Raw genomic sequence first — 17,493 nt, 5'->3', positions numbered from 1 at the left:
GGTTATGTTTTTCAGGTTCATGTATGTTGATGCCTGTTAGCTGTAATCATGCTTTTACTTTGCTGCATACTATTCTAGTTTACAAACACATATATCCTTTAATCCATTTATCCATTCAGTCATTGGTGGATATTTGGATTGTTTCTAGTTTTTCTTGCGTACAGTGATGTTACATATTTATCCATACTTCCTTGTGTTTATATGAAAGCATTTTCCAGGGGATTTAGGACTGGAGTTGATGAGCCATAGAGTATGCTTCCATTCAATTCTCTTAGATAATACAGTTTATTTTCCAGAATGATTGTGTCCATTTACACTTCCACCCGTGGAATTTGGGGACCTCTGTCATTCCACTTTCTGTCCAGCCCTGGCATTGTTGGACCTCGTGGTTTTCCCAGCCAGGTGACATGGTTCCGAGTTGTGCGTATTGGTGTGGTTGTCAGTGTGGTTGGGAGTGGGTCGGCCTCTGTCTTGCACACGGGCTCCAGGACCATGTGGGTGCAGAGGGGGTGTGTATTCACAGCTGGGACCTATCTGCTCTCCTTTAATGTGGCCAGGGAGGGTGGCCCTGCTTGCTGTCTACAGTGGAGGCTGCTGGGCAAGAGGCTGTTCCTGTGGCAGAGGGGGATGGGAACCCCCAGGGAGGGCGGGTGTCCCTCCAGAGCCAGGGCGGGTCTCCTTGAAGGCTTCTCCAGGCCACGGTGCCGTGGTGCAGGACCACAGGTTCCCTCCTCCACCTCCGCTTCCTGCGGTGCCCAGCGGTGGCCGCTACTGCCAAGGGAGGACAGTCCAGGTCATGTGCCCCCCCAGGGGGCAGTTTCTCAGCCTGAGGGGCTCCTAGAGGCGAAAGTGGGTCTCACAGTCACACTGGGCAGTGTCCTGGAGACAAACCAGCACCAGTACCGCCTCCCAAATGGCCCCTGCCGCCAACCCTGGCAAAGCCCTCACTGCCGGTCCCTGGACCCTCTCCAAGGCTGAGACCCCTCCCAGCTGTCCATCGATCACCCTGCCCAGGAGGGAGCCCCGAGACAGCTGGTCTCTGGGATTCTGGAAACAGGGGGCTCCTGGGGCTGGTTTAGGAGCCACCCAAAAACTGAAGCCGGTGTGTGACCCTGGACAGGAAATCAAGGCTTCCACAGACCTCAGCCATGGACCATGCACCAGTCCAGGTACAAATGCATGGCACTGACAGCTGGCGAGTCCAGCTGTTTCCAGGAGGGGCAGGGAGTCACACTGGACGATGACTGCAAGTGTGCAGGGACACTCTCCCTCTCTGACCAGCGCCTGACCCTCCCAGTCCTGCCTGGGTCGTACCAAGACTTATGCCCAAGGACGCCCCACCTGAGGGTACCCGGCTGCTCAGTGGGCACCCCCTCCCCGTCCTGGCGCACGGTGCTGTGTCAGCTGCAGCGAGGGGCAGAGAGGGGCCTGACGGAGGGGCCAAGCCGAGAAGGCAGGGGTGATGGGCCCGGCGCCTCCTCCAGTCACACTGCTTGGGCTACCGTCAGCTCTGGCCCGACCAGCGGCACGACCTGGGGTGGCCAACTGCATCTCTGCCCCTCACCATCGACAGGATCCTTGTGGCCACCTACCCGAGCTAGTTATTGTGGGACAAGATGTGGTGCCCGGTAAGGAAAGGAAGCCATTATTTGCGTGGGGCTGCAGAGCTGATGTCAAGGCCACGCGACCTGCTTCTGTGACAGGGACTCCATCCGTGGCAGGTACAGGAGCCAATCCTTCCTGCCAAAACCACCTACCCCTGGGTCTGGTTCAGCTCCCCATTAGGGGACACCAGGTGGCCACTGAAAAGAAGGTCAAGGCAAGTGCAGAACCTTGGCAGAGCAGGGCTTTCCTGCCACCTCTAAAAGGATACTCTTTGTATGTGGTGCAGCTCAGCGGTGCAGAGTGTGCCCAGCAGGCACGAGGCTGGTTCCACCCAGCACACCTGCATGTACACACACACACACACACACACACACACACACACACACACACTCAGAGCGCACACTCAGCCCCTTAGCCTTTCCTTCCTCTTCCGTTTTGTAATCCCTCCATTTTGTAATTCCCTCCCAGGGCTGTGCCTGCCCCTCCACCCCCCGGGTCTCAGCGCTTGGGGGATGAGCCCTGCCTCTCGGCAGGCTCCGCCGCTGTCCCTGTGGACAGGTGAGGGCGCCAGGCACAGAGGGTTAAGTTACCTGCCTGAAGACACTTGACCGGAAAGGAACAGGGCTGGGATCAAACTCAGGCGGCGGAGTCTCCTTTTAGCTGCTACCTGACACGGCCTCTCAATGGGTTATTTTCTGTTATTGGCTATTTTAAAACTTTCTTTATATTCTTTTTCAAGAACAGAAATGGCCTGTCATGTTCTCATTACCTGTAATTCTTATGTTCATCTCCCTGATCCCGCCGGATGGGAGCCCCAGGGGAGGAAAGAACATGCATTTGGGACTCGGGGGACCTCCACCCCACCCAGCTCTGCCCGCATCGCAACACGACCTTGGCCAGGCCCCTTGGCCTCGGTTTCCATCTGCAGAGCTGGACGGTCTGGAGCAGCTGACCTCCCGGGCCCTCCTGCGTGAGGATCCTCTGGCTTCCTCGGATCTATTTTTGCCTGACACCTCTCCCAGGGGCCTGTGGGCCTGAGCTAATTTCCCTGGCTGGCCCCAATCCAGGCAGCTCAGGTGGAGAGTGCGGAGCTAATGAGGCCAAGGTCATGGGCCAGTTAGCAGCTCTTGGAGGAAACTCTGGCTTTGCAGTCGGACTGCAGCTCCCCCACTGGTCCCTGGGCTCGGGCACAGGTGGCCCCAGGGCAATTCACAAGGTGATGCTGGCTCCTCCTGCAAGTCACCACTTCAACTGGGAGCCACTGGGAGCCAAGGTCCCAGCTACCCCTCATCACCGCAGGGCAGCGTGTCCTGGAGTCACATCAACACACCTGAGGGACTTGGAGAGGTGCATGGGGCGGAGAGGACCAGATGGCCCAACAAGAGCATGCCCTGCCTGCAGGTGGACCCACACCTGGTCATGCTACAGAGACGAGCACCAATTCCATTTCTTCAAATCTAAAGCACAGGGCACAGCTGCCTTCTCCCAAGGACATGTCCACCTTCCCCCAAGGTCACCCACTGCAGGGCTTCTGGTTTCCAGCCTCAGATCCTCCTCCTCCTACCTGTCATTTCCACCTCCTTGTAAGTATGCTGAGGTAGAAGAGCTTCCTCCTTCACATTGTTACCTGCCCTGGGGCAGGGCACTGTCTGCATTCTGCCTCCCTGACACCTAGACCAGTTCCTGGCATTGATGCAGCAAGAGCAGGTAAATATTGAGTGAATCAAATTACTACTGTCCCAGCGAGGCTGCGACTGTACTTGAATGGACGCAGCCCTGCTGACTTGTTCTGCTGGGTCGTTTCCAAACCCACCTATTTCAAAGAGTCTCGGGAAGCTCATTATTTAGAGAGAATTTGTGTGAGAATTCTAGAAAAAAATAATTCCTTTTATAATGTGCCACCACCCCCTGATTTGAACATCTTGCAAATTTTATGTTTCTTATTCTAGGTTTATCAGTTCAGCTCAGTGGAGGTACACGGTGAATTCCGACTATATTTTGTAATATTCGTTGAGTTCTTACTTTAATCCAGGCTGTGAACTGAGCCTGTCCCAGGAGTGGATTCATCTAATGTTCAAGACAGCCGTGGTTTGCGGGCATTGCCACTCTTCCTGCTCTGCACATGGGAAAACCAAGGCAGACGGAGGTGAAGGCACCGGCTCAACCTCACCTGGGCAGTAAGTTCTAGAGTTTCAAACTCCAGAACCCACGCTCTGAGCACAGCTGATGCTGCCCTTCAGGACCAAGCACACAAGTGTCTGTGTAACGGTGCTCATGGTGGGACGTCGGTGACCCTGCTGATGTGTGCAGTGGCCAAATGCCTCCAGAGAACTGTGCTGAGTGTGGACACTCCGAATCCCCAAGAACTATGTTTTGTACGCTTTCACTCCTGCGACCCAGAGAGGGTAGGATTGCAGAAACGAAGAAGAGATTAACAGTTGCCAGGAGTTGCTGAGGGGTGCAGGGGCAGAGAAGGTGGGTGTGTCTGTGGAAGTACAACCCGACGGTCCTTGCAGCAATGGAAATGTTCTACAGCCTGATCATATCAATGTTAATATCCTGGCTGCAACAGGGAAGAGGTGGTCCAAGAAGCAGCCTTTGGCACAAATACAATCAGCAGTCTGAAAGTCCAAATGGAAAACTGGCCAATTGTATATTAAATCTGTGTGTGTTCGTACAGATAGCAATTGTGTCAGTCAGCTTTCTTCACTATAATGAAATACCTGAGATAATCAGCTTACAAAGAGAAAAGGTTTATTTTAGCTCACAGTTTTGGAGCCTTCAGTCCAGGATCAATTGTCCCCATTGCTCTGAGCCTGTGCGGAAGCAGCACATTCGTGGCAGGACCATATTGGTAGAAAAAAACTGCTCATCTCATGATCCAGGGAGCAAAAAGGAGGACCAAGAAGAAGACACATGGGGCTGGGGTTGTGGCTCAATGGTAGATCGCACGCCTTGCACGTGTGAGGCACCACATAAAAATAAAGGTATTGTGTCCATCTACAGCTAAAAAAATATTTAAAAAAAGAAGAAGACACAGATCCCGTAATGCCCTTCCATGGTTCACTATCTTCAAGGGTCTATCACGTCCCAACAGTGACACCACGGGGAACAAGCCTTTAACCCACATATCTTTGGGGGACAGTCAACATCCAAACAATAACAACGATTAATTATCATTATTTTTTTCAGTGCTGGCCTCACATCTGCCACTGAGCTACACTCTAGGCCTTAAATGCTTCATTTATTTGTCAACATTCAAAACTTTGGCAAGATGTTAGCAATAGGGACTGAGGTCGTGGCTCAGTGGTCGAGCACTTTCCTAACATGTGTGAGGCACTGGGTTCGATTCCCAGAACCACATAAAGATAAATAAATATAATGAAGGTATTATGTCCAACTACAACTAAAAAATGAATATTAAAAAATAAAGGTATTGGGGCTGGGGTTGTGGCTCAGCGGTAGAGCGCTCCTCCTGCACGCACGGGGACCCTGGGTTCGATCCTCAGCACCACGTAAAAAATAAATGAGTGAAATAAAAGTATTCTGTCCAACTATAAAATAAATATTTAAAATAAATAAATAAATAAAGGCATTGTGTCCAACTATAACTAAAACTATTTTTTTTGAGAGAGAATTTTTTTTAATATTTTTATTTTTCAGTTTTCGGCGGACACAACATCTGTGTTGGTATGTGGTGCTGAGGATCGAACCCGGGCCGCACGCATGCCAGGCGAGCGCGCTACTGCTTGAGCCATATCCCCAGCCCCCTAAAAATATTTTTAAAGTACTTATTTTTTAGTTTTAATTGGACACAATACCTTTACTTATTTTTGTGCAGGGCTGAGGATCAATCCCAGGGCGCGCACCTGCGAGGCGAGTGCTCTACTGCTGAGCCACAACCCCGGCCCAACTAAAAATATTTTTTAAAAAAAGGTGTTCGCAGTAGAGGGAAGTAAAAGGCACCCGAGGTCACTCAGGGTTTGTTTTAGTCAGACTTTTTGTTGCTGTGACTAAAAGACCAGCCCAGAACAGCTGTAGAGGAGGAAAGTTTGGGGGCTCACCGTTTCAGAGGTCTCAGTCCACAGAAGGCTGGCTCCGTTCCTCGGGCTCCAGGTGGGAGAGGGTGGCAGGGGGAAGCAGCCCACTGGAAGCAGAGAGAGATGCCACTGGCCAGATGCAAACATATCCCCCAAAGCCACGCCTCCAGTGCCCCCCCAGCCACACCCCAGCTGCCTGCAGTTACCACTCAGTTAGTCCCTATCAGGGGAAGAATTCACTGACTGGTTTAAGGCTCTCACAACCTAATTATTTCTCCTCTGAACCCTCTCGCATTGTCTCACACGTGAGCTTTTAGGGGACATTTCACCTATGTTTAGGAGACGTAACGGTGTCATTTCATATGAACGAAAAACCAAATGCTTACTTAGAAGTCAGAATGGGGAGCTCCCGTCCTGGAGAAGCTCACCTCTAGGCAATGGGACTCCTCACCCTTCCGATCTCTCAGCTCATTCATAACATTAAAACATGATGGGTGAATGGCCTCTTTACATTTTTCTTAAGCCTTTGGTGCTTGCTGTGGCTTATCTGGTGGAGCACCCAATCAGAGGAGAAAAAGGGAGATTCCCTTGCCAAACAACACACCAAGCCAGGCGCCGCGGTGCTCACCTGTGATCCCAGCACTCGGGAGGCTGAGGCTGGAGGATCTCGTAAGCTCAGGAGCTAGACATGATCCTGGACAGCTCAGGCAGATTCCATCTCAGAAATAATCACCCTCGAGGGCAAGCCTGTTTGTTCAGCCTGTGGGGATCACCTTTCACATTCAATTTAGTCAGAAGGCAGATGCTAATGTGTTCCCTGTAAAGAGATCCTTCCTCTTAAAAATATTTTATTTATTCTTGGGATGGTAATAATAGCCCAGGGATGGAGAAAGTGAGTGTTTTGGAGTTAGAGACTCCAACATCTGGATCTGAATTCTACCCCTTAGTCGTAGTGATCACAGCAACCTTGAGTGTCCCTGAACCTCAGTCCCTTGAGCTCTACAATGAGATTGACACGGAACAAGCCAATAATTCAAAACCCACAGGGCTGTGGTGGGGATCAATGAGAAAACATCTACCAAAGAAACTAGAACAATTCCCGACAGGTAGTAGTTGCTTCCTATGGGATACTCATTTCTATTAATAATAACTGTTCCCCATTTGATTCAAATGTATGAATTGTCAAGATCATTGTACTGTCACGTGTAACTAATAAAAAAATAACTGTAGTTTATATAAGAAAGTAAAGGTTTTTACCTTCACAGTGCCCTATAGATAGCCCCATGATCTCCAAGAGTTTGCTCATATCAGCCAGGACAGTCTATGTTATGCTGCAGTAACAAACAAACCCAGACCTTAGCAGTTTACAACAACAGAGGTCATTGCTTGCTCATGCTGCATGTCTGTCACGGGTCAGGTGCTCCATGGCTCCTGTCATCTTCCCTCCTGGACTCAGGGATATGGCACAGGCAGTCTGGAACACAGCTAGTTGTCATAGTAAAGGAAAAGGATCTTCTGTCAGCATCGCATACTATGGCTAAGAAATGACAGGTTATTTCCATTCAGAACTCATTGGCCAGAGCTGGTTACACATCCCCCACCTGCCCCGGCCATAAGGAGACCAGGAAGAATAATCCCACATCATATCTGAAAGGAGGAAAGAAGGAAAAGTGTGACCAGTAGCCCTAGTGACACTCACAATGCTCTTGAAAGCCACAGCTCGGATCAGAGGGGTGGAGGCTCCGTGAGACCATGGTGGAAGGCAGAGGGGAGGGGGAGGCCCTGGACCGAGGGCCCCCCCAGGGGAAGGTTGGGCCCTTTCTCATCTGCACTGAGCCCAAGCAGACCTGACGGCTCTGTGCTGCAGGAAAGCGAGCCAGTGCTCAGGGATGGAGTCACGGCCTGCGCTCCTGCTCCGGGCGCTGGGCACGGCTGATTTCTCTGGCTCCACCCTCCTCTCTGTCGCTTTCCAGAGCCTATTCAATTCTTCTGCTGTTTTCGGGAGCCCCCAGGGTGTTTCTGGGGTGATTTCGACTTTCTGCCGGCCCCATCCGTGTGCCAGCCACCGCCTCTCCCTGCTGCGGCCCCTCCCTGTCGCTCCCTCCCCGTCCCCTCCCTGTCGCCCCCTCACAGCTCCAGTTACTGCTGACAACGGAAGCGGCAGCCGCTCTGCGGGCGCCAGTGCCCCGAGGTCCCCGGGGTGCAGACGTGGTTCAACTCAGATGTGTGTGCCGACAGCGCCACCTCCCGCCCTGCAGAGGCTGCTGGCAACGGGTGGCGTTCCCGGCCCTCAGCCCTCGCCCAGGGGCGCAGCAGGAGCCGAGCCACGTGGACCACCTGGCATGCCGACCCCTGCTGGCCTTTGTTCACATCTGGACCTCAGGTCTCCCCTGCGCCCTCCTCCCACCTCTGCATGCCCAGGCTGCCTCGTCCTGCCGCCACCTCCTCCACCCGGGGGAACCTCCAGCGCCCGTCCCAGGGAACCCGTGCTCCACTCCTCCGCCTCAGTCCAGCCCTGCACGAGCCCTGTCCCCCGAGGGTTGGACTGGCCAGTAATGATGGAGGATCTGAGGAAGAAACGCCTGGGAGTCAAAAGCGTTTCCAAACAGCATCCTCTTGAGAGCCGACGCTGCGCCCTGACAAGCCGGTCACACGTGCTTGGTGACCTCGGAAGGAGAGAGGTGGGCCTGACAAGCACCTCGGCCTTGGTGAGAATATCTCTGTGGGCATCTTGTTTGTCCCAATAAGCTGATGCCGTGGCTGGGAAAGTCTCCTCCTTTGTTCTCCGTTTGCCACAGATGGCTCACGTCCTCCTGGTGGCCAGGAGAGGAGACCTTCCCTCATCCTCACTGGAGGCCCCTCCCCTGTGCCCTTCAGGGGCTGTGAGCCCACCTAGATCTGCTGCATGCTCTGCTGCCTCCGATGAGTTACCCAGAAGCTTCCTGCCTGCGCTTGGTCTTCAATTGTCACATGGGAACCACAGCTTTTCTTTAAAGGATTATTTTGAGGGCAAGGTGGGGAGAAGCATGCTCCTACCTGCTCCTTAGGATTACTGACTGGTGAGATCTGACTATTGTCACCTCTGGGCACCAACCAGAGGGCCTGTTACTGACTTATTGCCAGACCCCTGTCTAAAATCCAAGATGCACATAAATGGGAACTGAAACCACACAGAAGGAATGTCTGCCCGGCTCCACCCTGAACCCCAGCTCCATCCCTGGGCTGGCTGAACCAGAGGGTCGGTCAAGTTCAGCCATGGCCTACCATCCAGCCTCCATCCTCCTGGGCACCTGCTCCCACACAGGCTCTGTGATCGCCTGCAGTCCTGACGCTGACTCCCTGTGCGTCTTAGTTCCTTGTCATTTGACATTTTGTACGCAGCCTTCCTAGTTACAGTAGTCCTCCCCTTGTCTGCACTTTTGCGTTCTGAGGTTTCAGTGTCTGGAGGTCAACTCAATCTGAAAGGATTAAATGAAGATTTGCAGAAACAATTCATAAGTTTGAAATGTATGGTATTCTGAATAGCATGATGAAATCTTTCACCATCTCAGTCCACCCCATATGGGATGTGGATCATTCTTTTGTCCAGGGTATCCACACTGTATATGCTACCTACCCATCAGTCACAGTGGCCATCTCAGTTACCAGATCAACCGTCTGGTATGACAGTGCTTGTCTTCAAGTAACCCTCATTTTGCTTAATAATGATTCTAAGCACAAGAGTAGTGATGCTGGAAATTCATTTTATTTCATCTTTAAATTTTTTTTAGTTGGAGGTGGACACAATATCTTTATTTTGTTTATTTATTTATTTTTATGTGGTGCTGAGGTTTGAACCCAGTGCCTCACCGGTGCCAGGCGAGTGCTCTACCACTGAGCCACAGCCTCAGCCTAGTGATGCTAGAAATTTAGATATGCCAAAGAGTAGCTGTAAAGTGCTTCCCTTAAGAAAAACAAAATGAAAAATTCTCCATTTAATAGGAAAAAATAGTATACATAGAGTTCAGTGCTATCTGCAGTTTCAGGCCTCCACTGGGGGTCTCAGGATGTGTCCTCCGTGAATAAGGATTTGGCAAAAATTTGCGGTCTGCAGACCCCAGTGCCACCTTTTTTTCCTCCTATCACCTGGATAGCTTCCAGCTGTTCCCTGTGTGTAAGCTGTGACTGGTTAGCTGCTCCCAGAACCCCTGAGCTCTCCATGATGTTAAATTTGGTGAAGCTGAAATGTGGGTGAGGACGGCACTGAGACATTTCCTGCTATATTCAAGTGGTGGGTCAATCAGGAGGGCTGCCCTCTGTATCCGATTTTAATTTTGATAAAATAATCTCTATCAAGAGCAAAGGCTTGCTGGGTGCGATGGCACACATCTTAGCACCGGGGAGCTGAGGCAGGAGGATTACAACTTTGAAGCCAGCCTGGGCAATTTAGCAAGACCCTGTTTCAAAATAAAGTAAAAAGGGCTGAAGATGTGACTCCGTGGTAGAGAGCTTGCCCAGCACGGGTGCTGCTGTGACAGAGAGGAGCAAAAGCCCTCCCAGACCTACCTCTCAAGGGAAGGATCAGGGATTGGGGCTTGAGGTGACAAATGTGGTTAGGTGGCAGGTGGAGGTTCAACTGGGGAGGGATCATCCCACTGTATCAGGATCATTGTTCTGCAGATTTTGAGGGTCTTTCCCAGCCCCAATTTCACACAGCACAAAGCTTTGGGAACCCAGAGACGGTGTCAGATGAGAAACAGCCGAACTGATGGTTACTGAGTGCCACACACCTGGGTGTAGCCAGGTGTTTGATTTCGTTGCCTGAGAGAATCTAGGTCATCCCCAGCCCAAAGCAGGGACAGCCTCTTCCAGAAACCCTCTGGATCCTTCCTGGTGGGGTCAGTTGTCTCCAGTGCAGTGATTCCTGGCTTGAACCTAGCCCAGGCCCTCTCTCCTTGTCTGCTGCCCTCCGCGAGGCCATGGAGCCTGGGCCGTGGATTCTCAACTGCATCTATGTCCCCATTGCCCTGTGCAAGGCCTAGTCTAGGGCAGACAGAAGGGAATTGTGTGTGTGTGTGTGTGTGTGTGTGTGTGTGTGTGTGTGTGTGTTGGAGTGTGCACACGTGTGTGCGTGTATCTTAATGAAAACAGAAATTAAGAAGCACACGTTGGTGGACACAGAAGACGAGGAGTCTCTTACAGAAACCCTGGCTTTCTCAGCAGCTCAGCTCTGCCTGATTGTGCACCCTTTCTCTAGGAACACAGGAAGCCAGGGAGTGGCCAGGATTGCTGAGCTGAGCAGGGACCAAGGAAGCAAGCCAACCCCGTTTCCCGTGTGATCCACAGCTGAGGGCTCCTTCGCGACCATCACATTTCAGCCCCACAGCAACTCTGGGAGGACGGTGCACCTTTTACAGAGGACAATCGGCAGACCAACTCAGGCTCAAAGGCAGAGAGAAACTGGAATGTAGATCTGAGTCCCAAGTCAGGGACCCTAAGTTTCCCAATGTACCATAACAATAACAATAAGGGGGGGACTGGAATATAGGGGCCCCCATCTCACTCTCCCCACAGGGTCTTTTCACTAGGAAAAATGTCCACGGTACATCTGGGGCCCTTACCGTGAAGGATCCATAACAGATGGGCAGGATTATATCCAAAGAGCATACTACAATTTGCGATGTACTTTTGTGTTTTTGTACTGAGGATTGAACCCAGGGGTGCTTTACCATTGAGCTACATCACCAGTAGACAGATTTTTTTTTTTTTTTTTTAATGTTGAGACAGGGTCTCACTAATTTGCTCAGGTTGGCCTGGAATTTCAGTCCTCCTGCTTCAGCCTCCCAAGTCTCTGGGAGCAATGCACTTACTTTGAAAAGGAACAGAATTATCACCTTGTTGTGTAGGTAGGGAAACTGAGGCAGAGACAGGGACAGTGGCTTTCTCAAGATCACACAGCAAGTCCACAAAAGAACTGAGGTTCAAAAGCAAGTTCAGGGAGTCTCCTGAAATCAGCACCACACACTCTAGACAAAATATAACACCACTACCTGCAGGCTCAGGAGAACAAGTCAAAACAGGAAGATGTTGAGAGGAATCAATATGGAGAAAATGATGGGCCCTGGCCAAGCACAGTGGCACATGCCTGTAATCCCAGAGATTTGGGAGGCTGAGGCAGGAGGACCGTGAGTTCAAAGCCAGCCTCAGCACTTAGCAAGGCTCTAAGCGACTCAGCGAGACTCTGTGGCTAATAAAATATAAAAGAGGGCTGGGGGTGTGGCTCAGTGGTTAAGCACCCCTGAGTTCGATCCCTGGTACCAAAAAAAGAAAAAAAAAAAAAAAAAAGGAAAAAATGAACACAGATGAGTTCTCTATTTTTTCAGCTTTTTGTTGAGGGCAGCCAATGGGAAACAGCTGCCCTGAGGAAGCGGAAGGAAGCCCAGGGCAACGGCTCCTGCTGGAGAATGAGAAGAAAGGGTTCAAAGTGAAAGACAAAGAAGGGACACTCCAAGATTTGTCTCCAGTCTACCCCAGTGTCCTGCTGATCCTCAGCCACACAGGCACGCAGCAGACCAAAAGCAGTCTCACAGGAGAGCTCAGCGGCCTCACATCACAGGCAAGACGGAACCGCTCCTGCTGGCTAGCCACATCGATACAGAGAACCAAATGGTTGGAGGATTACAACAGAATCCAGAGTCTTCAACACAACACTCGTATTTTCACAATGCAGTAATTACCTGACAGAGAAAGAGCAAGGAAAATGTAACCCATTCTCAAAACAAAAGACAATCCATAGAGGCCAACTTTGAGGAGACCCAGATGTTGGAATTAGATAAAAACTTAAAAGCAGTTATTCTAACTATACTTGTTGAGTTCGGGAAAAATACACTTGAATGAAATTTTAAGAACGCCGACAGAGAAACAGGAAAAAAAGGAGCCAAAGAAAAATTTAGAATTGAAATATGCAGTACCTGGAATATGGAAATTAAATAGGTGTGCTTAATAGTAAAATGCAGATGATAGAGGGAATTAAACAGATCTTTGGAAATTACCCAATCCGAAGAAATACAAGGAAAAACATTTAAAAACAATAATAAACAGTCTTGGGGACCTGTGAAGAAATGTGAGAAGTTCTAAGGATAGTTGGAGAGCTGGAATCTCAGACAGACAAGTGAGGAGAGAACGGAATGGCAAACAAGTATTTCAAGAAATAATGGCTGAGGGCTAGGGTTGGGCTCAGCCGTGGAGCGCTTGCCTAGCACATGTGAGGACCTGGTTTGATCCTCAGCATCACATACAAATAAATAAATGAACTCAGAGGGCGTGGTGGCCCACACCTGTAATCCCAGCAGCTCGGGAGGCTGAGGCATGAGGATCACAAGTTCAAAGCCAGCCTCAGCAAAAGTGAGGCGCTGAGCAACTCAGTGAGACCCTGTCTCTAAATAAAATGCAAAATAGGAAAACAGGGCTGGGGATGTGGCTCAGTGGTCTAGTGTCCCTAAGTTCAATCCCCAGCAGCAACTGGAAAAAAAATAATAATAATGGCTTAAAACTTGCCAAATTTAGAGGGAAAATTTACCTGTCCAAGAAGTTCTGTGGACCCCCAACAAAATCAACCCCACAACTTCACCTAGGCCCATCATAATGGACTTGGCCAAAAATCAAAATAAACACAAACTCCCGAAAGCAGCCCGAGAAAATGGACGTATCACACAGGAGGATCAAGGGTACCAACAAACAAGAACTTCACGCCGAACCTTTGTGGGGTGTGGGTTGGGGTGTCTTGGCATTCATTTTAACTCCAAATATAACTTTCTCTCTCTAGAAGCAGCTCTCAGCATCCTTGACTCCAGTTACAATACTGTGCCCCCCGGGAAACCTGGGTGGATAACTCTCTGTGTGACCCAGCAAATGCCACTGGCCCCTAAGTGCGGCCCTTGTGCTGCGCGTCCTGGCTTGTGCGCATGCGTGCCGGGCCCAGGCTCACCTCAGCCCCTCCACAGCCCGATCGCCTGCCGCAAGGGAGGTCTGCGTGTACCACAGACTCTTAAACCCACTCGGTTGGGGTTTGTCCTTGAAGCTATGCTGCAATGCACCCCCAGTGGTGAGGTCACTGGAAGGGACCCCAGGCAAGGGGATCCCTGCGGTGCTCTTCTGTCTGAGGCCCTGGTGGCAGCTGGGGGACAAAAGCCACCAGCCTTTGTTGATGGAAAAAACTCAGAGAGAGTCATTCAAAATCTAGGGAAGCCGGAGGACCGCGGAACAACATGATTAAAGGGCTCGAAAACACCCTGCCAACCACAGATTCTATAGACAGACAAAACATCTTTCAAAAATGAAAGCAAAGTGATGACTATTTTTGATAAAGGAGAATCTGAAGAATTCGTTGCCTCCGGGGATGCATGAAAAGCCTTGCAAAAGCTGAGGTTCCTCAGCTAAGGAGAAGGGTTACCAGAGGGAGAATCAAGGCTCCAGACACAGTTGAAGAGCATCAGAAACTATCAATAATTGGCCAGATGCGGTGGTGCACATCTGTAATCCAGCAACTGAGGAGACTGAGGCAGGAGGGTCACAAGATCAAGACCAGCCTCTGCAACTTAGTGAGACCCTGTCTCAAAATTTAAGAGCTGGGTAAAGAGAATGTGGAGAAAAAGAAACATTTTTACACTGTCATGGGATTGTAAATGAGTATAACCACTATGGAAATCAGCATGGAGCTTCCTCAAAAGACTAGGCATGCAACCACCATATGACCCAGCTAGATCATTCCTTGGTATTTATCCTGAAGAATTAAAGTCACCATAGTATAGCGACATATGCATATCCATGTTTACAGTATTGTGATTCACAATAGCCAAACTGGAACTAGCCTGGGTGTCCATCAACAGATGAACAGATACAGAAAACATGATAGGGCTGGGGTTGTGTGTGGCTCAGCGGTAGAGGGCTCGCCTAGCATGGGTGAGGCACTAGGTTTGATCCTGAGCACCACATAAAATAAATAAAGGTTATGTGTCCACCTCTACCTAAATGAAAAAAAAAAATTTAAAAAGAAAACATGGTATATATGTGCAATGGAGCCATATAGAAAAATGAAATTATGTCATTTGCAGGAAAATGGATGGAACTTGAGACCATTATGTTAAGTGAAATCAGTCAAACTCAGGTCAAGAGTCATATGTTTGCTCTCATATGTGGAAGCTAGAGAGGAAACAGGAAAAGGAAGAGGGGGAAGGGGGGGGCGATCTCATGAAAATCAAAGGGAGATAGAGGAAAGAACAGGGAGGGGAGGGAAGCTGAGGAGTGGTATTGGCCAAGTATTATTGTTATATTATATGCATGTATGAATATGTAGCAACAAGGCTCATCATTGCGAGTAAATATAATGTACAATTAAAAAACGTGGAAAGAAAAAAAAAAACAAGCTGGGGTTTTAGCTCAGTGGTAGAGCGCCCTCTAGGCTTAATCCTCAGTACTGCAAAAAAGATAAATAGTTGAAGACTATAAAGTTTTTAAAAATATGAATGACTTTTTAAGACCAAAGATAAAATACCATCTTGCAGGAGTTAGAATGTGCCCACGACAGCAACAGCATGGAGGGGGAAGGGTGGCAGGAGTGCCCGGGGGGCTGCAGGGTTTCTAGAGGCAGAAGGAAGCCCATGGAACCATGGGAGTCTGATCACACTGAGGGGCCAGCAGGTCCACAGAGGAGATCACTCTGTGCTGAGTGGCCAAGGCAAGCAGGAGGGGGCCAGGTGAGGGAAGGAGGCCAGGTGAGGGAAGGGCCGGGTGCTCCAGGTGGCAGAGGGGAGGGTGCATGGGCAGCAGGGGACAGGGAGCATCTCTGGGAGCAGGGAAGCTGAGCGTGTGAGTGCTGCTGAGGTAAGGGATGAGGCAAGGGCAGGCACGGGATGAACCTGAGCAAGCCCCGGCTGGCAGCCAGGAGTCCCCACAAGATCCTTTGCTTTTGTGCCCATGGGCACCAGCTCAACTCAGCTCCAGACAGGACAGGACCCTGTCTGACTCACTTTATGTCCCCAGAACCTCGCAAGTGCTCAGCACATAGAAGGAGTCAGGGGTGTCAATGAGTGTATGAGTGAATGAGGGAGGGAGGGAGGTGGGCTGCCTTTCGGGTCCATTTCTCCAGCTCCATCCTGTAGCCTGCTGCCAACATTCCCTCATGGTCACCCCTCCTTAGATTCTTCTTGGGGCAATAGTTTGTCCCAGTTCTCTGTGTCATTTGCTAGACTTTAGCATCACGACCTGAAAGTCAGATATGTGGATGGAGAGAAGCAGATCCCAACTGGATGTTTTAAATATCCTTGAGAGCTGGGGCTCTGGCTGCTGGTGCCTATGAAGAGAATTCCAAAAAGACTTGGGCAACAGACGCGTTGAATTCTAACCCTCAGTGTAGCAACCGGATGAGGGGTGCAACTCAAGTTGGGAGACCCATTGTCCCAGCAGCTGCTCCTGCCCACAGACGTGTTTCCCTTGGCCTTGAGCTTTCAGGTCTTGGGGGAAAAAAACTGTGGCTTTGCTGGCAACCTCTGTCCACCAGAGGCTTAGCTCACACTGCAGGGTCCCCTCCTTCTCAGTCTGGTGCAGGGCTAGTGCTGTTTCCTGGACCAGAGGACCTTCCCTCCTTGTCTGTGACTTTTGTTTTGGGGTGTAGTTTCCCTGATATAGACTTCTGGAATCCATCTTTCAGGGTCCAACATATTGAAAAATAGCAAGTCCAGAAGTGAGGTCCACCAGACTCTCCCATTGTGGAAACAAGTCCAGCCTTCCTGGAGTGGGTGACTTCACAGAGGAGGGCTCCTCCTACCAGCCTCCCACCTAACTTTGGCCTGAGCTTTACCCAGCCTTCCCCTGCCTGGGCCTCTTGAGTGGTTCCATCTTCTTTTGACCTCTTTCCTGTGGGGTCCACCCCTCCATCCTCCTGCATAAACTTCTCAACGTGCAGGCCATTCCTACTTCCCCGTCTCCCTCTGAATCCTCACAAAATCCACGAATTAACTTCTGAAGTATTCTGATCTCCCTAGTCAAATCTGCAAATCTGCACACATCTGAACTGTTCCTCCGTGGTTCTAATAAAACTACTCTCCACTGCCTCTGGAAAGTGCCTCTTGATCATTTCCTGTATCCCAGCTCCTTCGTGGGAGTTAGAAGGACCCTTCATCTTTGGATCCTGCCCCCTGCTGGATCTAGCCGGGATTCCACACCTGTCTTGCCTAGTCCCACTCAAGAACAGGTGGAGGGGGCAGCCAGCCTGTCACATCTGCTCAGTCTGTTTGCAACCTCAACCTTCTCAGGAAATCCCTCTCTCTCCAGCTCCGTCAATGGCTCACCCTTCCATGTCCCGGGATTAGACTTATTAGACTTTGCCAGAATTTCTATTTTAAAAAAGTCCCAAATCCAACTTTTAACCCAACCCACTTCTCCCTGATCCTTTGAGCAACAAGATTCCTGGATATAGGACTTTAAACTTCTTCTTAGCTGCTGGACTTTAATAATTCCACTAAGATTTTTCACTACCTCATGGATGATGGGGACAGCACTGTGCTTGGATGATCAGGGCCCCAATCTCCAGGCTGTTCACTGACTCAGCTGCCCATCCTTGAAGGCCGTTGTCCAGGGGCTAAGGCCAACACAAGGAATCACCCAGATTCCTATTGATTCCATATGATGGGGGAAGGTGGCTCCCAAGTCCCATGGTCATCAGTCTCAGAGGTTGTCCCCACTCCTCTTTGATGGAGGAAGACACTCCCCAAAAAGATAAAGAATAGAATCTGGGGAGTCTGATCTACAGCCACTAGCAATTCCCAATATTAACGGTGGGCGGTCCTGACCATCACCCCTGAGCGATGGT

At 50.3% G+C, this 17,493-nt stretch overlaps 1 long non-coding RNA gene across 2 annotated transcripts; it reads right to left on the bottom strand.

The window, feature by feature from the left end:
• Window positions 1-266: 266 nt before the first annotated feature.
• Window positions 267-7,732, bottom strand: LOC120887647 (uncharacterized). 2 transcript variants are annotated; one of them, XR_013440300.1, is made up of 3 exons: window positions 7,345-7,732; window positions 6,274-7,130; window positions 267-5,752 (listed from the first exon to the last, which is right to left on the bottom strand). It is a non-coding gene; the product is annotated as an uncharacterized LOC120887647 (long non-coding RNA). The 2 variants fall into 2 exon arrangements; XR_013440299.1 differs by having other exon boundaries at window positions 6,274-7,732.
• Between the last annotated feature and the right edge of the window lie 9,761 nt (window positions 7,733-17,493).

The sequence above is a fragment of the Ictidomys tridecemlineatus genome, chromosome 6, assembly GCF_052094955.1.
Source record: "Ictidomys tridecemlineatus isolate mIctTri1 chromosome 6, mIctTri1.hap1, whole genome shotgun sequence".
Lineage (NCBI taxonomy): Eukaryota > Metazoa > Chordata > Mammalia > Rodentia > Sciuridae > Ictidomys > Ictidomys tridecemlineatus.
This window is presented reverse-complemented; position numbering and strand designations above follow the sequence as displayed.